Below are 22085 nucleotides of genomic sequence, written 5' to 3'. Positions count from 1 at the left end.
ACAAGACTTGGAGTCTTGGCAGTGAGAAAAGTAAAGTGCAGTTGCCTCCAGTTATTCATGTGAGGGTTGTATAGTTGAGTGTCCATGTATGGTGGCAAGTGTCATCCAGTGGCAGCACCAGGAACATTCTACCAGACTCTCCTAAACTGTGAATCTGACTGTATTTTCAGCTACCCAGACTTCCTTGTCTCAACTATTGCCCAAGCCTGGCTCTTGTAAGCCTCGCAGTATGTTCTCCCAAAGCTACTGATACTTGGTTTCTGCTGCCTTCAACCAGGAACTCTGATCTCCGCACACAACATTTTTATTTTTTCTCTCCAGATGGAATCTGAAGAAAACCAATATCACTCCTCTTTATACCTCCTTTCCGGAATGAAATAAATTCCAGTCATGCCCATCTACTCCGATCACCCACTGCTTCTCCAGCGTAATTGATTTTCATTGATGCCAGATAGATCCCACGAACACTGGGTCTGTTTAGTTGACCCTTTTCTCCCTTAGAGTCCTTCACTATCTTTATAAAGCACAGGCAAAGGGAAGGAAGTCAATCTATATTTTCAGACTGCTTTATCAAAGATGAAATATAAAAATAGTATCTGGAAATAACTTTTTATACTATTCCTTTTACGTTGCATTATTTTCTCAAGCATTCTGCATCTTGACTATTTCATATTAAGCACATCTATATTCGATGTGAAAATTCACAACATTCAAGGGCCACCATCACTGTTAGATTAGTTTCTCACTCCTGTGCTGTTCTTAAATTTTTTTTAGATATGAGAATAAATGAAACACACTAGAAAATCAGAGAGAATTATATCCTTGGTCTGTGGCTGCTTGCTTCTTTTTTTTCAGGGAATATTGTATAGTGGATACTTGTCATACTTTGAGGCTATGTGACAACTGTGCACATGTTTATAGTATATGAAGATTCCCTGTCATAAAAGTCTCACCTTCTTAAGGTAAAAGCACATACCTTTCTCAGGTCCCATGTGATCAGACCTCAGAAAGTGACCTAGGGTCCAGGTTATCAGCCAGTTGGAGCAAGTGCTGGAATACTGAGAAACAAAATCTCTCTAAAAAACCAAGTAAGTATTATTCATTCAAGTGATAAATAATCATCTCTTGGATGGCAAGTAGTTTTGAAAAAAAAACTAGATCTCATTGAATACTGTTCACATTCCTCATCAAGGTAATACCATTGTTTAATCTGATTAAATCAAATAACATTGTGTGTTCTGTGTGATATCATATGCCAGCAACTAGAATGATAAATCTTATACAGTAACTTTGACACTGCTGTACTTTTATAGGAGATAATTTTTTACAAGACTTTGCATCATATTTTTGTTTATTTGTGTAAGTTACATAGCACTAAAGCTTATATACTGCTAACCATCTTTGTGAGTCTTTTCATATGCTAGCAAAGTACTAATAGCCCTTTTATTATTTTTTATTCGGGTTTGTTGAAACATTTGCACTACATGTATGTTTAGAAGACTTTTGTAGTGCCTGAAAGACAAAGTAATTTTGTATAAAAAATAGAATCTAGAGAAAACTCACTCTTCTATATACAGTCCATATCTCTAACCCAAGGAAAAGACTTACTAGTGGTCTTTCTTTTTGACAATTTGATTTAGCATTAAAAGGATGAATACAAGCATTGCTCCTTATAAAAATAATCCCATGTAGATAATAAATAATAATCCCATAATGTAATTTGTATTATTATTTTCTGTATTGGTTCTTTTTTGTCATTATGACAAATACCTGAAAAAACAACTTAAAGAGAAGAAAGATTTACTTTGACTCATGGTTTCAGAGATTTAGGTTCATGGTTAGCTGGTTGCTCTGCTGTGGCCCTGAAGCAATGCTGAACATCATGGCAGGGAGCGTGTGACAGAGCAAAGCACTCACCTCAGGGCAGACAGGAAGCAGAGAGAATGACAGGACAGAGCCAAGGAGAAGAAGAATAACCCTAAAGGCGTGCCCCAGTGAGCTACTTCCTCCAGCTAGTCTCCACTAACTGAAGTTTTCATCACCTCCCAAAATAGCTCCACTAGCTAGGGACCAAGACTTCATCACATGAGCCTGTGGAGGAGATTTCCTTTTCAAATCATAACATCCACCTACCAAATTTTGATGCCACTCCTTTAAGTTATATTTTCATCAGTTTGGTCGGAGTTCATAGCTATAGATAACAGAAACTTCTCTACTTGATTGAAGCAGAAAGGGATTGCTAAGTGATATAAATAGCTCACAGAACTGTTAGAGAGCTGAGAAAGACTCTATAATGACTTCATTAGCCATAACAGAGTTGGACTTCTTAATGAATTTCTGTCTCCTCTCTATCTACCCCTATGTCCTTGTGACTTAATCAGTGTTAGTTCTAGGGCTATCTTTATGACCATGGTTCCAGTCTCAGCAAAACAGAGCCCCATGGCTGGCTTCTTGCCTATATAACCCATTTGCATATTAATTTTATGTGAGTGTAGCTATACATGGGATGGATCCTAATTCATGTGTCATGCCCTAGTTGCAGGGAAATCTGGGAAATGCGGGTGTTGGTTTTTCAGTCTTTACAGTACACAAAGATGCAACAGAAGGGAGTTAAAATGAGAGTTGATCAAGTTTAATCCATAATACACTTCAAAACAACTTTCTTGGTTTTCTACTGAGGCCAGAAGGATTTTTTTTTAATGAAATCCTATTATTGCTACTCCAGTACATAAAATTCTTTGAGGAATGCTAAAGTCATTCAACATGAGAACTCCTGAGCATGATTTATAGGGTTTTCATGATGTGACCCTAACCAGGTCTGTAGCTTCATCTTCTTCCGTCATGTGGACACTTGACTCTCATCAAAGTCATTATGTGATCTTAAGCCTCCTAATCTTTGCATATTCTGTTCTCTTTGCATGACATGTCTTTATCTGTCTTCTTTTCCTAGCTAATTTCTAACAGGTCTTCAATGATACCTGGTATCATCACTTTTTCTCCTGTAATATGACTGGATATATACCTGTCTGACCTCCTACAAGACTCTGTGCATATTGATGCATAGCACTCATTTCCTTGACTTATTTTTGAGTCTTCCACATTAGACCATAATGGAATCAAAGTGTATAATTTATCTATCTCTATAATACCAGGACGTGCCACAATGTCTAATACATAATAACATTTAAAAAAATAAATATATTAAGGGAAGAAAATGAATAGAAGGATTCTAGGGGATTTGGGAGGTAATGATTATATATATAATAATTCATATAGAATAATTATATATAAAATAATTATATTCTATATAATACATTAGATACATTTGTGAAAACCCATAAAATGTACAACACCAAGAATGAATTCAATGTAAACTGTGGACTTTGGGTGACAATAATCTTTAATGTAGACTCCTCACTAATTGTGAAAGTTTTACCACTCTGGTGTGTGTGGGGAGGGAGTGGAGTATATAGGACTTGTGTTTTCTCCTCAGTTTTGCTGTGAATCTAAAACTGTTCTAAAAATTAAAATCTACATAAGGAAAATAAGTGGTGAATAAATAAGTAGAGTGTAGTTAAATAACATCATTGTGGGCATAGGGCTAAGGTGGAGATTCCAAACATTTGCATAGGAACACAAAGTTAGAAACCACAGTAATTTTACAAAACTATCCAGAAAGATCCTTAAAAATCAGTAAGGTTGTTTACAGAAGAAGAAATCAAGGAACATAAGTTACTTTCTCAGTATCACGTGGATAATATCTGAGCAAGCACACATCCCGGCCTTCCTTCTTGGACTGTTGAGAGGTCCAGCACCACAAGGTCACACCACAAGTCATTTCAGAACCTAAGGAATTAAAGGTCAGGTAGACACTTAAGAGTTTGAGTCTATTAAAATGAATTCATAAAGTTACAGCACACTATTCTTAGAGGTTCACTAGAGCCCTTTCTCAAAATGACTTTATATTTACAACTAAACTTTGCAAATTTTAAGTGGAAGAGTAAAATAAAGCTGTTAGAGAGTCAAGTGAAATAATGTATTAGAAAAGAAATATGAAGCATTATCATGATTAAATATGTCTTTTGGTATAACACAGTATCTGCTAAAAGCTAAAAAGTGAAGAAGTAATTTAAAAAGAACTAAATTGCACTTTTAGTGATACATCATCTTATGAGACTTTGTACATTATAGCCTAAGAGAAAAGAAATAAATAAAAGCTCTCAGTTCTGGTAAAGGCTATGAACCCGTGTTCCCTTTTCTTAAGAAATAATTTTACAAGCTCCAAATAGGAAAAAAAAGAATTTTTAAACATATGGAGACATATAGATGTATGGTATTTCATTTTAGTTTAGTAAGATAATATCACTTGAAAGGCTGCTCTTAGAACAGGAGGGCAGAACAGTTCCTGCCTGGGGGGCTGATACCAGTGGGAAGGGGGAGGTGAAGGGGAAAGCTCATAGGAGCTTGAATGTGGTGCAAATACTATGTATACACGTATGCAAATGGGAAAATGAGACGTGTTGAAACTATTCCAGGAATGGGGGGAGGGGAGGATAAAGGAAAATGGTGGAGGCGGTGAATTCAAGTGTGATTTATTTGTTATATTGTAAGAACTTTTGTAAATGCCACAATGTATCCCCAGCACAGCAATAAAAAAAATGTATAAGGATTAAAAAGAAGGGAAAACAAAAGAAATGGTGCTTTTAGAGAAATTCATACTCTATTTAGTATAAACACCATCTGTTCAACTCAATATTTTGCTTCTTAATAAAAAAACGTGTGACATGTCATCAATAAACCTGAAAACTTAGATGAAACTTATAATTCTTAGAAAAATATAATTTACCAAAAAGTAAAATGTATGAATATACATGGAGCCATTAAAGAAACTGAGTCAGTAAAGTCTTGAACAAAAGGAAAATAACAAGCCCAGAGGATTTTATAAGCAGTCAGTAAATAAATCATTCTAATCTGTTACAAATTCTTGATTAATATCAGACTTGTACAAACCTCATACCTAAAACAAAGGAAGGATAATAGGACAAATGGAATATCATCAAACTCATAAGCATGTACGTAAAAATCCTAAACAAAACATAGAAAATAAAATCCATTCAACAGACTATAAAATATGATCAAATTAAGATTACCCTAACATTGCAATAAAAACTTAACAATAGAAAGTATTGGCATATTGGTGGTGTTCATCACATTAGCAAAATTTAGGCAATAAGCCATAAAATCATCTCTGTAAACACAATCAAGCATTAATAAAATTCAACATGATATTTGTGATAAAACTTTTAACACCTAGGAAAAGAGAATTTCACCAACTTGATAAACATAGCTAACCTAAATCTATGAAAAAAACTCACGCTTGGTGATGAACATTATCAATATTGCCTAAAATTCAGGAACAAGCCCAAGAGGTACTCCATCATCTCTTTCTAGCTGATATTCCTGTAGAGGTCCCAACCAGTAAGATATAACAAAAAAAAAAAAGAAAGAAAGAAAGAAAGAAAGAAAGAAAGAAAGAAAGAAAGAAAGAAAGAAAGAAAGAAAGAAAGAAAGAAAGGTGTCAAATTGGAAAAAAAGATAAGCTGTTATCATTTGCAAAGGTATGATTGTCCACAGAGAAAATCGATGTTGGCACTAAGTGGCTGTCAACTGAAGGAAAGTGAGGACTGAGAATACAGCTGGGAAATTAAAGAGCAGTAAACTGATAACAAAGCAAGCATAGAATGGAAGTGCCACAGATTGAGGGTTGGGAACAATTCAACCACTTGAGATCTTAAAATGTATAGCTAAGTTACTGGATTAAATTTAAAATTCTAGTGTGGAGATCAGTTTCAGAAATCAACTACATTTCTGTATGCCAACAATAAGAAAGAGTCCATGTAATACACAATAAATACTTTGTAATACTAATGAAAGAATATATAGCAAAATGTATTTAAACATTCATAAAAAAATAAATCTTTACTGAAAATCATTAACAAAGGGGTATTAAGTAAAGATATCATGTTCATTGATTGCAAAAATGTTAATCCTCCCCAAATTGATATATAAATGAAATGAAATTTTAATCAAAATTGCACAAGAACTTTACATAAAACATAGAAAATTCATTATAAAGTTTATATAAACTTATAATACAAACTTATGATACAAAATATCAGGTCTAGCTCTATGAAAATAAAATAATGAAACTCATTAAAATTGTAAATGAAGAGGGGGATAAGAAACAGTAATGGGGGGCAAATATGATCAAAGTACATTATATACAAGTATCACAATGAAACTCCTTTGTATGATTAATATATGCTAACAGAAATTTTTTAATTAAAAATTATATTAAGACTGTAAATTTGTGATGAAGTCGGATGAGGAGATCAATTGGCTAGAATAGAAAATCCAAGAACAGATCCACACATGCATGAAAACTGCAAGAGAGCTGGCTGCAGATTATTGGAAGAGAAAGGACTAGTCAATAAAAGATGCTGGCACAACCAGAAACTTTATCCAGCCACTGGAAAAAGATAAAGGTGAATTTCTTATATATAAAGCACAAAACTCAATTCAGGATGGGATTACTTATAAAAGCAAATTTTAAAGCTTTGAAAAAAAACACAGGCAAATATTTTTTACATTAATAGAAATAAATTTCTTAAGACACACAAATTGCCAACCAAAAAGAAATAATAAATGTGACTACATTAAAATCAAGATTTTTGTTTATCAAAAGACAACATTAAAAGAATGTTAGAAACAAGCTATGTGCAGACAAATTTTGAAGCAAATGTTATCTACGAAGAAGTATTCAAGAACCCTCCAGGAATGGTATTCCCACAGCACTCAGGAGGTGGTGGCAGGAACATCATGACTTCAAAGTCGGCTTGGAATACACAATGAGATACTGTCTCAAAAAACTTAAAAAACAAAAAAAATAAGGAAACCTAATGATAATGGATAAAAGAATTAAGCATTTCATGGGGACAAAACACAAATTTCCCATAAACATGAGCACAAAGTAAACTTCATTAGTAATCAAGAAAGTACAAATTACATTTACCACATTAGCAAAATAGCAAGTGTTAGATATAACATGAAACAACAGTAATTCTCATTTTTCTTTTCCAATTTGAATGCTTCTCTCCCCCTCCCCCTTTTTTCTTAACTAATTCCTCTGGCTAGGACTTTGGGACTATACAAAATAGAACAGCGTCATTATCTTGTCCCTTGTTTTACAGACAAAGAAGTCTTTCTACTTTTCACCATTGAGTACGATATTACTCAATGGGTTTCTCATTCATGGCCTTTACTGTGTTGAGCTACATTACTTCTGTAACTCAATGCCAGACTCTATCTCAAAAATTTGTTGAGAAGTTGTTTTTAGCCAAGCCTATAATCTTAGGTACTTGGGAGGCAGAAATTGAGAAAATCAAGGTTTGAGGCCAGCCTGGGCAAAAAGTTTGTGAGACCCCATCTCAAACAATAGAAGCTGAGTGTGGTGATGGGGATCTGTCATTTTAGATACTTGAAAGGTATGACTAAGAGGATCACAGTCCAGTCTGCCCCAAGCATAAAGAAAGGCCATATCTCAATAATAACCAAAGCAGAAAGGACTGGGGGCATGACTCAAGTGGTAGAGCACCTGCTTATCAGCATGAGGCCCTGAGTTCAAACCCCAGTACTGATAAAAAAGAAAACAAAAAGAAAGGGGTTTTAATCATAGAAAGGATGTTTAATTTTGTAAGATCTTTTTTGCATCTGTTTAAATGATTGCACAATTTTTATCCTTCATTCTGTCGATGTGGTGTATCATGTTAACTGATTAGCAGATGTTGAAATATCCTGGCATCCACAGGATAAATCCCACTTGACCAAGCATACCAAAGTTATCTTGCAAAGATCCTTTATTCTAGAAGTCTATATATATTCATATCTTAAAAGATGGTTCTAGGGCTCATCTCCTGCTTCAGTAACAACAACTAAATTATCATATTGAATTTTGAAAGTTACCAAGAGTGACATTAGATGATAATGCATACAAACAAGGAAATAAAGGACAATATTTCCCTGTAACTATAGAATTCTTTGGGCATGAACAACAGAAAATAGCTCTGACTACATTAAACACTAAGTGAATTTCATAGAAGGTTGTGCATATACACATAGGATTGAGGCTAGAAGTAGGCAGCTCAATCACAGTTCCAGGAAAGAACTAGCTGTCTTTCCTGCTGGAATAAGTGAACTCCAGGAATCCTTAGACAGCTTTTTCTGCTTACAATTCATGTTCAGAGCCAGAGGTGAGAAGGTGTCCCGTCCTGCAGGACACATCAGCGTGGGTAGCGAACCTAGAAGGGGAAGAATGAAGGGACAAGAGACACGAAGGAGACAGCAAGACAGGAGTTCTGATCAAGCTGCAAAATTTTATTGTTCACACAGGGGTATTTATGTGCTGAGGGAGTGAGGGGTATGAGGAGGTGCAGGCTGGTTGGCTGGTTCTGCTATAGGGTGCCCGTTCGCGCCGGCGGCAAGGTAAACTCCCGGAAGAGAAGCAGGGACAGCGCCATCTTGTGCTGGAGATGGAGAAGTTGGGACAAACAACCGCAAAATGTTCCAGGGCAAGGTCAAGACAGAATGGCTCACAAAGGGAGCCTTGTCTCTGACAAGAAGGGACACCAAACTATTCCAGATGAGTTCCTTGAGCAACATTCTCTAAATGGATTCCAACCAGGCTGGGACAGTGTATTAGTTACCTACTGCTGCTGTAACAAATTACCACATGCTGGGTACTTAAAACAATAGAAGCTGGGCAAGGTGGTACACATCTGAAATCACTGCACTTAGGAGGCTAAGATACAAAGGTTGTAAATTCAAGACCCTATTTCAGAAAAAAAGCAACAGAAATGTATTTCTCTCAGAGTTCCAGAGGCCAGAGGTTCGACATCAGTTTCAGTGGGCTAAAATCAAGGCACAGGGAAGGCCACACTTTCCTCTGGAAGCTTCAGGGAGAATCTGTCCCCTGCCCATCTCAGCTTGTGGTGAAGGAAGACCATTCTTTACTGGTTGGCCTTCCTTGGCTTACAGTCACAACACTCATCTCTCTGTGGTCAAATTACTGTCTACTTCTTTCTTCTAAAGATACCTAGGTTGCATTTAGGATCATCTTCTGTCTTGTATCCTTAATTCATTCTCATCTGAAAGGGGTAATTTTGATGTATAATGTAACATTCAGAAGTTCCAGAGATTAGAACCTGGATATCTTTGGGGAGACATTATTTAGACAACCACTGGTAGATAAAGAGTCCAGGTGCTGGCATCTTAAAGAATAGCAAGAAGCAATCAAGATGTCCTTTAATAAATGAATGAATAAACTGTTACATCTGCACAATGGAATGGTATATTATTAACATTATTCAGCAGAAAAAAAACCAAAACAAAACAGGAGAGCTATCAAGTTACAAAAAGACATAAAGCAACCAAAGTGGAGAATGCCAAGTGAAAGAAGCCTGTCTGAAAAAACTGTATCCTATATGACTCCAGTTACATGACATTCTAGAGAAGAGGAAACAGGGACAATAAAGAGATCAGCAGTGGATTTATGACATTACACATATGCAAAACCCATGGAATAATACAACATAAGGGTGAACCCTGAGTTAAACTCTGGACTTTAGTAACAAAATGTTCCCAATATTTGCTTATTATGGCTATAACAAATGTACCACACTAGTGCAAAATGTAAATAATAGGGAACCTGTGGATAGAGGAAGAAAGAATATGGGAACTCTATCTTCTTTTCAAATTTTCTATCAACTTAAAGCTTCAGGAAGTTTTAAAGTTTCTTCTGGAAGAAATAAAGGCCATTAATTCTTTAAAAGAATAGCACATATGCTGAGCAGACATAACAATAATAAGAATGATAATTGTAAACTCGGATAAGCTATCCAAGTCAGGTCCCATTGCAGCATACAAACTCAGTCTTCCCTGGTTCTCACAGCAGTCACTTTGTTATTACATAATTCCATGAGAACAAAGAAATTATAAATTTTGCAATCCATAAATAATCCAAATGCACTGTCACTTATAAAATGTAAAATCACTTAAATAGTAAACAAGATGCCTTTTTCTAACCCTGATCTCATCCCCAAATGCCATTTGATGTGCATGAGTAATAAAATAACACAAATTTTATCTTCTTTTCCTTCTCTAACCTACCTCTGGGAGAAGGGTGAAATAAGAGGAGAAAAGGCCAAAGTGGAAACAAAAAAGAAAGGGTGAAATAATGGATGGAAAAAGATGGACTTGAGAAATTCACAAATTATACCTTCATTCCTTAATTTTTTAAAAACCCACCTTGTCCCAATTTAATATCTGAGGGTTTATTTTTTAAAAGTCCTTGAAGTGGAGAACATCACCTTAAATGAAGTTAGCCAGGTTCAGAAAGTCAAAGGCTGCATGTTTTCTCTCATATGTGGAATACAGACCTAATACAAATACAGCAATATACGGAAAACAGATCACATTAAGGTTAGGTCGCATATGAGAAAGGGAGGGTAAAAGAAGGAAGTTAAAAAGGTGAATATGGTTACTGTACTTTCTATACAAGATTTTTAAACCTGTTGAAATCACTGTAAGACAGGGACTAAGGTAGAAAGGAGAAAAATAGAGGGGATAAACCAATAAGGATTATAATACATATACACATGGAAATATCACAAGGAAACTCCCTGTATAGCTATCTTAAGCAAACAAAAAATGTCACTTTTTTTCATTTTACAAAATCGGAGAACAGGTCCTGTCTGGGGGATTGGTACCAGTGGGAGTGGGGAGGCAGTGGGAAAAGGGTATAGAAGGGTGAATATAGTGCAAATACTGTGTACACATATATGTAAATGCAAAAATAGTTCCATATATATTGGCACACTACTGTACCCATCATTTCTGTGGCCTCTGAATTATGTCTTACCAATCAGAAAGCAACACTGATCATTGTGATTTTTTCAAAGGTATAGTTGTCCTTGAAACTCAACCTGAAATGACATACCAGTTCTCAGCCTCCTCCATACAAAGTGTTTTATGTACAAGTGAGATCTCATATATTTTATTCACAGTCCAGGCCAGATTTGAATCTGAGGTTACATTTTGCTATTTCATTAAATTCTTGCCAGTCCGTGTGAAGTAGCAATTTCTCAGGTTAAAAACAAAAACAAACAAACAAACAAAAGAACAAGTGCAGGATTGCTACTGCAGATGATTCTGACATTCTGTCTCCTGTGCCTGCAGCCTGTTATGAGAAATATCTTTGCAGAATCACACACAAACAAATGCTTTTTTCAGTTACCTTGTTAATCCTCTGTTGTTATTTTGTGCATCTTTTGAAGCCTGGCTCCCACATGATCCACCTCACTCCTGGACAGATACATGAACTCCTGGCTCCTATATCCATCATTTTCCCCACAACCCTCCCCAACACACAACTATCCAACCTTTTAGTTATTATATTTTTCATGCAGTGCCAATTTATGGGTATCTAATTTTAAAATTCTCTTCTTTTTCTTCCATTACTTTTGCAGCACTTCTGAGAGAATCTGAGATTCTAGAACAGCATTCTTCCTCTGAAGTTGTTTCAAGTTTTCAGAAAATACTGAATGGTGTAGATGAAGGTATCACTTGTTTTATGAGCACAGAGCCTTCCTGGGCCAATGCAGGCTTTGAAAGCTATGGAACCTTTACCATGTGCCACAGTATGAAGGCCAGGCCACTTTGTGATCCAAGACTCAGCTGTGCTGCTCTTGGAAGTGCTGATCCAGCTCAACAAACTCTAGTAAAGCACAAAGGAGAAAAGTGTGAAGGTCCAGTTGCCCTTTACTCTGGATTCCTAGTGTACTTGATCAGCATGATCGGGGAACGAATACTCAGCCACACACTGTGGGCCCTGTGTCTGCCTTAGGGAAGTTATTTCTGTTCCAGGGTCCTGATTATTTTCATTTTAGAATTCACGTATGCCTGTATTGAGATATTAGGTAGCCAATATCTATCAATCAACTTCCACAGAAGATTTCTTCCACTCAGCCCATGGCTAGCCCTGTTGTAGGCAGAGTATATAGAGCAGTAGACAAAATAGACATGACCTCCTTTCATCCAACACATTCTGAAAAATGTACACTTCCTGCCTCCCATTCTACTGCTACTTTTAGAATCCTCCCCAACGGTTCCTGCATCTGCACTCTCTTTCCCAGCTAAATTCTCTTATGTAATCCCTGTCACTATGGAAAGATCTTAAATGGTCCTTAGCAGGGGTTTGGAGATTTATAATCTATACTAAAAATAAATTCCCTCATTGAGCAAAATTATATATGCCACACATTTGTATTCCAAGGACATGTCTCTGTCCTCCTACAGTGCCCAGCCAACTCAGGAGGGGTTTCTGCTTAACCATTCTAAGCAGCTAACCTGGGGCCACCTATTTACTTTGAGAAGGTTTTTTTGGAGATCCTGATGATCAAATATAATGGTGCCCATAAGGCAGTCTGACCTCTCCTTAATTTACAGATGGAACTAATTCCCATTATTTGGTCATTTCAGTCTATATATACATATGTCTGTATATATATTTCTATCTATATAGATCTTTGCCTATTTATAGACATATATATACTATATATGTAGTATATAGATGTATCTATAAGTATATATACACACATGTGTACTTAGAGTTTGCAATGCTTAAATTGGGATATAAATCTGGAGAGGAAGAAGGAGGAATTTTGTCACCAGGGATACTGCCAAGAACTACCAAGTCACAATTCCTCCCACTTGTTGTTATCACATAGAGCATCACAAATTGCATTTTCACATGCAAGGCATTTTGATACCATTTTTAATTGACAAAAAAAACACAGCCAAACTGTCCCTCTGCAGTAGAATGTACAAGTAAATTGAGGCTTTGTACATTAGAAAGCCATACAAAAGTGACAGTACAAACTACAACTATAATCCCACAATTTCAACAAGATAATTTTGAGTTGGAAAAGCCAAACTCAAAAATACACATAGTGTAATGATTCTATTGGTAAAAAGTTCAAGTTGGGACAGAGCTAATCTACAATATTGTAAGTTTGAGTAATGATTTCCTATAAGGGGGTCATCTCTAGAAGGGTATGATGAAACTTCAGGATGCTGATTATGATCTTGAACCTGAGGGCTGGTTACACAGACATCTTCTTTTTCTAAAAATTCAGGGATTTGCAAACTTAAATTTGGAGTATTTTTCTGTATGCATTTTTTTTGGCAGTACTGGGGCTTGAACTCAGGACCTAAACCTTGAACCATTCCACCAGCCCTTTTTTGTGATGGGTTTTTCAAGATAGGGTCTCTCAAACTATTTCCCCAAGCTGGCTTTGAACAGCAATCCTCCTGATCTCTACCTCCTGAGTGCCAGGATTATAGGTGTGAGCCACCGGCACCCAGCCTCTGTGTGCATTTTTATACTTCAGTAAAATTTATAAGAAAAGTTAAAACCATCATTAAAAGTTTTTAAAACTATCATTTAAAAGTTTTAAAATCTAGTTATAGAGTATCATTCATAGATAACAAACAATAGATGTTATTTTAAAATGTTTCTCCTGACATTATCAGGATAAAGAGGAATATCTGGGGCAGTGAATTTAAACCCTAGTTAATGACTGAAAATCAGTGACTGTAAAATAGTTCATCTTCCAAAAGTTTTTATACTTATTACTATAACTGAAAAGTTGGATGATATGAAAGTTAATGTAAAAAGAGAAACAATTTTCACTAATTCAGAATTCATAGATGAACATTTTAAGTAGCTATATGCATTATAATGAGAATCTGAGACTCATTATCTATCCTTCATTACCCACTATTACCAACATTTAAAAATTTAAGAGTAATATTTTGGTATACAATCAAGTATGGATAACTTTGGAGTATTGCAGTATTCCAAAAGAATTTAATAAACTTCTATAACTAAAATTTTAAAAAGAGGACCAAAAGAATAGAATGCCACCATTGGTACACAAGGATTTGTGTAACCCCATCTCACTGGTAGCATTTAGCACTATCCAACTTTGCTTTTTAACAACTTTGCTGAGATAAAATTGATATACAATAAACTGTATTTGAAGCACTCAAATTAATAAATTTTAAATATGTATATGTGTATATTATCATGACAATAAAGATAGCAAGCATATCATTCATTACTCTCAGAAGCATTCTCATGACACTTCGTGCTTTTCTGTTTTCTATTTCATCTATTACTCCTGTGACCTTTGTTTTTTCTCATGATTACACTGGATTTCGTTCACTCTTCTTACAGTTTTTTCTCACTTGGAAATTGAGATATTTTGCTTTGAGATCTTCTTTTTCTCCAATATAGGTATTTATGGCATTTAATTTCCTCTAAATACTGTGCTAGATAGAGTCTACAATTTTTATATACTGTGCTTTAATTGTTAATATTGTCTCACTCATTTCCAAAATACTTGAGGATCTTCTAGATATCTTTCTGTGACTTGTTATTAATTTAATTTTATTGTGGTTGTATTACTTGAATATTTTTATGTTTATTAACACTTAGTGTATGACCAGTGTACAATCTATCTTGACAAATGTTCCATATTCACCTGAAAAGAATGTGTTTCTATGCTATTACTTTGAATATCTATAACCATTATTTAGAAGAAGTTGGTGGATAGGGTAAGTTTTTTATTAACTTACTGCTTTTCCATTTGTTCTATCATGTGAAGAGTGTTGAGATTTGGCAACCATTATTATTTTTCCTAGTCCTCCTTACATTTCTGCCAATTTTTGCCTTCATGTATGTTGAAGCTGTATTATCAGAGGCATAAATACTTAGAATCGTTACAACTTATTGATTAACTGACATCTTTATCCATAAGAGAAGGCCTTGTTTCTCCTTGGTAGTAGTTTTGTTCTGAAATCTTTTCTTTGTATTACTTTTAGCAAGGTTTATCTTTTTCATCCTTTTACTTTAAGTCCTTTTGTGTCTGTCTGTTTAAAGTGAGTTCCAGAGAACATAGGGCTAGGTCTTACTTCTTTTTCCCAGTCTGACAAACTCTGCCTTTAATCGGGGTGTTTAAACCATTTGTATTTCAACTGATTATCAACACTTTAGGGCTTAAATCAATCATCTTTCAGTTTCTTTTTAACTTATCCAAAAAAAAAAAAAAAAAAAAAAAAATAAAGTAACAAATCCTTAACTATAACTTGACCTTCACATAAAGGTCTCTAATAGTCCATCTTTATATGTGGCTTTGGGTATTTTATTTTATATAATTAACACATTTTTCTTGTACCATTTAATTTGATGTATTTGTCATTTCTCCTGTTTATTTGTGATGCTGTGTTTTTACATATCAATTATCATACTCACACACACAGACACACACACACACACACACACACGCACACACACGGATATTTGAGAACTATTTTGATCTGTAGGTCAGTCTGTTTATTTTTAAGCCAATACCTGGCTCGTGAAGTGGCTCAAGTAGTAGAGTGCCTGCCTAAGCAAGTATGAATCCTGAGTTCAAACACCAGTGCTGCCAAAAAAAAAAAAATGCCCTCAAACCAATACCCTGAAGTCAGTTTTATCTTTGGTTCTCTGTACATAAGGTATCTTTTTTCTTTTTTTCTTTTTTTATTATTCATATGTGCATACAAGGCTTGAGTCATTTCTCCCCCCTGCCCCCACCCCCTCCCTTACCACCCACTCCGCCCCCTCCCTCTCCCCCCCACCCCTCAATACCCAGCAGAAACTATTTTGCCCTTATTTCTAATTTTGTTGTAGAGAGAGTATAAGCCATAATAGGAAGGAGCAAGGGTTTTTGCTGGTTGAGATTACATGTATTTTGTGAGATTTTTATCTGTATCACTGGTATTAAATACTTTGATTCTGAACTGATTTTATTATGCTAGCTTTGAAAGATTTTAGTCCCAATAGCTTGTCAGAATCAAAACCTGCTAGAATTTTGATTGGAAAGAATGAATCCTTATGCTATTGATCTATCCCTTTAAAAATATTGCATCATTGTATTTGGTCAGATCATATTTTATGTCCTTTATTAGTTTGTTAACATTTTACCTAGAGATTTATGTATTTGTAGCTAAATAAATTCCTAAATATTTTAAAATCCTTATTGCTTATGAATGGTATCTTAGCTTTATTGTATTTTATTTAGTTGATGGTAGTATAGAGAAATTCTACTTGCTTTGCATGTGTGTGCTTTCCTTTTTATTTTGAAATAATTCTACTTTGACAAGAGGTTGCAGCCAGTCCAACACAGCCTTTCCCTAGCCTCTTTCAAGGTTACCGTCTTACACAGCTGTACTATAATGTCAATACTAATAAACTGACATTGGTACAATCCCCAGAACTTATTCATATTTCTCCAGTTATGTGTGCACTTGTGTTGGGAAGGAGGTCAGAGTAGCTCTATTGAATTATATCACATGCATAGCCTTACATAACCACCTCCACAATCAACACATCCAATTGTACAATCACAAGACAACCTTGCATTGCCCACCAAAATCAGAATCATTCCCTTGAGATCCCTCTATATATGTGGCACCAGGTATTTTATTTCATATGTTTGACTCTTTTTACCATACTTAACCCCTACCCTGTCACTATGTGGTTTACATCTCTCCAATTTTGTCAGGGTTATATTAAATTCATTATCTAGAATGTGATCTTTTAAAAAGCAATTTTTCACTCACCATAATGTCCTTTACAGCCATGCAAATTGGTATATGTATTAATAGTATATTCTTTTACATTGATGAGTAGTATTCTATGGTCTGAAAACAAAATAGTTTAAGAATTTACTCTTTGAAGGATGTATGAGTAGTTTCTAGTTTTGAGTTCTTATAAATAAAGCTGCTACAAAAAATTGTGTACAAGTTCCTGCATGAAAATAAGTCTCTGGAATAATTTTACCAAGAGTGCAATTGCTGGGTTGTATGATAAATCCATGCTTACTTTTGAAAATGATTGTCTGTAGCATTTTGCATTCTCTTCACTAATGTGAGTTGATGCAGTTTCTCTGTATCTTTGCCAGTGTTTGCTGCTATTACTATTTTTCATTTTAGCCATTCTGCTAATTGTATACCAGTATCTCAATAAAGTTTGTTTTCATTTTTCCAATGACTAATGATTTTAAACATATTTTCTTCTTGTTTATTTGATATCTGTATATCCCCTTTGGTGAAATGATTTGTCTATATCTTTTGTCTGTTTTCTAATTGATTTCTTAATGTTGGGTTTTAAGAACTTAATACATTCTAGGTGTAAATCATTTGTCAGATATCTGACTTGGAATTGTTTCCTCCCAGTCTGTAACTTGTGCATTTTTCTTTTTAATAAGGTTATTCACAGAGCAAAAACTTTTAATGATTATATGTGCAATTTGTCAATTTTTCCTTCTATTATGATGCTTGCAGTATCAAGTCTAAAATCTCTTTGCCTAGACTATAGATTGCATCTTGAAATTCTCTCAAAAGTCCATGTGTTAACGGCTTGGTCACTAGGGTGATGCTACTCTACTAGCAGTTAGTAGAGACTCTATGAGGTGGGGCCCCCTTAGGAAGTCCTTAGGTCATTAGAGACACACCCTTCAAAGGAATTGTGGAAACCTCCCCCCTCACCGTAGCTCCTTTGTTTTCCTCTTTTGCTTCCTGGACATGAGATTTGCAGTTTTGCTCCACCATGTGTTCCTGTCATGAGTGCTGCCTTGCCACAGGTCCAAAAGCAAATTTGACAACCTATCATGTACTGAGACATCCAAAACCGGTGAGCCCGAATGAATCTATTATGAGTGGATTGTCTTAGGTAGTTTGTTAACGTGATGAAAATCTGACTATTTTAGGCTTGTTCTAAATACTAAAGATTTTCCCCTAGATATTTTGTCTACATTTTAACTCCATGATACATTATAAGTTAATTTTTGTATAAGGTGTAAGGTTTAGGTGAGAGTGTTTTGATTTTTGTTCATTCCCATGGAGATGCAGTTATTTACTGACTTTTTTTAGTTTGACCTTATATCTGGTAAATCAGCTGAATGCTGTTATTAGTTACTACTTGTTGATTCTGGTGCTTTTTCTACATAGCCTTATTATTTGCAAATAAGATTTTTATCACTGCCAATATTTACATATATTAATATTTGCCAGGACCTGTCACGTTATGTCAAACTGTAACAATGAGAACAGGCAGCTTTGTCTTATCCTTAATGCCAAAGGCATCCCCACTGCACATATTTGCTGTAGAGTTTTGGTGCCTACTTTCACCATAGTAAGGAAGTTCCCTTCTGTTCCTAAATTACTGAAAAAATTATTTCAAATAAATGTTATATTATATAAAGTGCATTTTCTGTGTCCGTTTAGGTAAATAAGTTATTTTTCTCCATTAATATCTTAATGTGGTTCATTACACTGCTAGATTTTCAGATGTGAAATCATCTTTGCATTTCTGAAGTGCTTGAGCATGATGTTCTTTAGCTTACACAACTGACAATGACATTTTATTTAAGATTTTCACTTCTATCATCATGAGTGAAATGAGTTTGTACTTTTCTTGGCATTTCTCTGATTTGATTTAGAAATCATGATTTCACTAGCCTCAAAAGGTGATCAACTTAGCTCTTTTTATTTTCCAAAATAACCTAAATAACAAAGGAATTGTTCTTCCTTAAAAAACCAATAGACACCATCTGTACTGATATCTGGATTTGAGGTGTTTTGATTATAATTTCAACTCGTACTTATTATTCAACTCAAGTCTCTCTTTTCTTTCTTTTTAAATTTCTCTGATGCTGTTTTCTGTAAGAACCTTCCTTGGATTCATCTGCTGTTTAACATGTAGACAAATAAGAATGCCAAGTCTCCTAGCTCTCCATGGGGATGAGAGAGAATAAGAAAAACATATCCCTATTTATTCTTTATTTTTGTCTAGTGATACTGAGGTTTAAAATGCTGGGCTTCAAGCTTGTGAGGCAGGCACTCTACCACTGAGGCACATCTCCAGTCCTGAACCCTTTATTTTGTCAAGATACCAGGTCTTCTTATAAATTGGTCCCATTTCTTTTTGGCCTATGGCAAGGCAGCACATCATGGCAGGGAGTTGTGTTAGGCAAAGCCACTCACCTCATGGCCAGTATGAAAAAGAGAGAAAGGAGAAGGGTGAAGGTCCCACAGTCTCTTTCAGGGGTAGGCCCCTGAAGACCCTCCCAACTAGGCTTTATTGTGCTAAAGTTTTACTTCCCAACAACACTAAGGTGGGGACCAAGCCGTTAATACATGAGCCAAATCCAAACTGCAGCATGTAACATATTCAATATTCCACTTTTCACTTAAAGTTAGTTTCCAACTCTCTTGTGTTCCACAATTTTCTTGCCCTGACTGGCTTTTTGCTTTTCCTGGTTTACTTTTCGTAGATTATACATTGCTAGTAATCAGTAACTTTCCTTTAGACTTTAAAATATTTTCTGTCTCTAATTATATATGGAGGTGGCAATATAACAAACTATGAGAAGTTCCCAATTACAGAAGGTACTAAATTTATCCATGATTACTTCAGATTCTTAGCTGAATGCCTGGTCATTGCTTATCTCCTAACTCCATTTGCTTACCCACAAAAAATAAGTTGAAGGAATTGTTTTGTTCAAAACAAATTACTTCTCTTTAAATCCTCATTTAGGACCTGGGGACATGACTCTAGTACTAGAGCATTTGCCTTACAATCACAAGGCTCTGAGTTCAAACCACAGTACTGTCAAAAAAAAAAATCCTCATTTCATACTTCAGCTACTTTTCTACTCACATAGTGGCTTGTCTTTAGCTTGGTATTTGTAATATGAAATCAGTTATTTCTCCTTAGGATTCTCACTAATAAATAGCCATCTGTAATACCTGCAATTTGGGAGTATATGTATTTACCTACTTTGTTTCACCATGAAGAAAATACAATTTAAATACTGCTATTTAAAAAAAAAACTTGTCAGTAAATTACAGTTGGACTCTAGCACATAATAAAATTTTCTTACTGTCATTCAATGTATTGAATTAATTAATTATTCATAAAGGGGGAAATATAATAGAAAGCACCTATAAAGAACTCAGTAGAGAAAGATACAGTTGTAACTTGTTTTCTGCCCTTTGACCTCCTGAGTAAAGTTTTCCAAAACAGATATAAAAAAGAAAGTGATAGGTATCAATAATGTTCATTTATTCAAAATTTTAAATATTATTTATTCACAATTAAAAAATATTCTATATACTGTATTCAACCTTGCTGATAATCATTCATTCAAATTTTTATTAACTATCTATTACTGGCAGGCACTGTGTTAGGTGCTAGAAATTCAGAGATGAGCAAGTCATTGTCTTTTCCTATAAGAAGCTTACAGACTAATTAAGGAGAGAGGGTAAGGAATAAGTAGATTTGATAGTATGTTGTATCTTTAAAGAAAATGAAGAGATAAAGCTTCTAAAACTTCATTTCCTTGTCAATGGAATTAAGGCCCTTATGAAAAGACAAAACAGCTCTCTCTTTCTCACTTACTCTCTCTGTTTCTCTCTCTCTCTCTCTCACATGCACGTCTCTCCTCCACCACATAAGGACACCATGAGAAGATATCATTTGTAAGCTAAGAAATGGGTCTTATAAACACTGGATGTGCCAGCACTTAATCTTGAACCTCATAACCTCCAGAACTGTAAGTAATAGATTTCTATTGTTTAAGCAACCCCATCTATGGCATTTTTTATATTGTAGCATGAACTGATTAAGACACTAGATATGAAAGCAGAAAAATTCCTATTGTGTGTGGTTTGAAGCCAAAAATGTATGTGTGGGCAAATATTTCTTGAGACCCCATCTCAACCAACCTGGTATATGTCTGACAATCCAGCTATGCTGGGGAGCACAATAGGAGGATCATCACCCAGGCAGGCCTGGGCATAACGTAAGACCCATTCTCAAAAGTGACCAATTCAAAAAGGGCTGGTGGAGTGACTCAAGTGGTAGCATACCTGCTTAGCAAGTGCCAGGCCCTGAATTCAAACCCTAATACCACAAAAAACTAATTACATTAGGGTTTTGGGGAGGAGAGTCCAATAAGTAAATACAGATAAAAATATGTGGAGATATTTATTGTGCCTGACTTATTTCACTTAACATAATGATCTCCAATTCCACCTATGTTGTCATAAATGACAAGGTTTTGAATTGTTGAATACAATTCTATTGTTTTTATGGACCACATTTTCTTTATCTGCTCATCAGTTGGTGGACACTTAGATTGTTTCCATTTCTTGGCTGTCATGAGTAATACTGCAGTAAACATGGGATGTAGATGTCTCATACTGATTTCACTTCCTTTGGATATATATCTAGTTGTGGGATTGCTGGATCATATGGTAGCTCCATTTTCCATTTTTCAAGGAATTGCCATAATGTTTTCCATAATGACTGTACTAATTTACATCCCCACCAGAGTTTGAAAGGGCTTCATTTTCTCCAAATCTTCACAGATCTTATTATCTTTAGTCTTTTTGACATTAGCCTTCCTCCTGGGGTGAAGTGATATCTCATTATAGTGTTGATTTTCATTTCCCTGATGATTAGTGATCATAAGCATTTCTTTCACATTCCTGTTGGCCTCTACTATATCTTCCTTTTGGAAATATCTATTTAGATTCATTGCTCTATGGCAAGAAGGCAGGGAGGGGGAAGGGAGGTAGTGAGAAATAATGAGTGCTACAGTGAAACAAAGAAAAACCGTATTTGGGGAATGTCACCTGAGGTGAGACCAGAGAAAGATCACCTAGCTACAGAGGTTAAAGTGTCCAATGCAATAGCATGTGATCATGTATGGGAAAAGCTGTACCCCCCATTTCTGTAACCTGCTCTAAATGGTATATAAGGAAAGCCCCCTTTGTTCTCAGGGCTCAGCCTTTGGACAAGAGTCCACTGAGTCCACTGAGTCACTACCAGCTTGCTTAATAAATTTGCTTCCCAAAAG

General features: G+C 35.3%; 1 long non-coding RNA gene across 1 annotated transcript in view; it reads left to right on the top strand.

Moving 5' to 3' along the window:
* Positions 1 to 20759, top strand: part of LOC141410741 (uncharacterized) — a 64339-nt gene extending 43580 nt beyond the window's left edge. Inside the window, exon 3 of the long non-coding RNA XR_012435529.1 lies at positions 20681 to 20759. This is a non-coding gene — a long non-coding RNA (uncharacterized lncRNA). The remainder of the gene's footprint in view (positions 1 to 20680) is intronic.
* Positions 20760 to 22085: the final 1326 nt, after the last annotated feature.

The sequence above is a fragment of the Castor canadensis genome, chromosome 9 (genome assembly GCF_047511655.1).
Source record: "Castor canadensis chromosome 9, mCasCan1.hap1v2, whole genome shotgun sequence".
NCBI classification, from domain to species: Eukaryota; Metazoa; Chordata; class Mammalia; order Rodentia; family Castoridae; genus Castor; species Castor canadensis.
The sequence above is the reverse complement of the archived record's forward strand: the minus strand, read 5'-3'. Positions and strand labels throughout refer to the sequence as shown.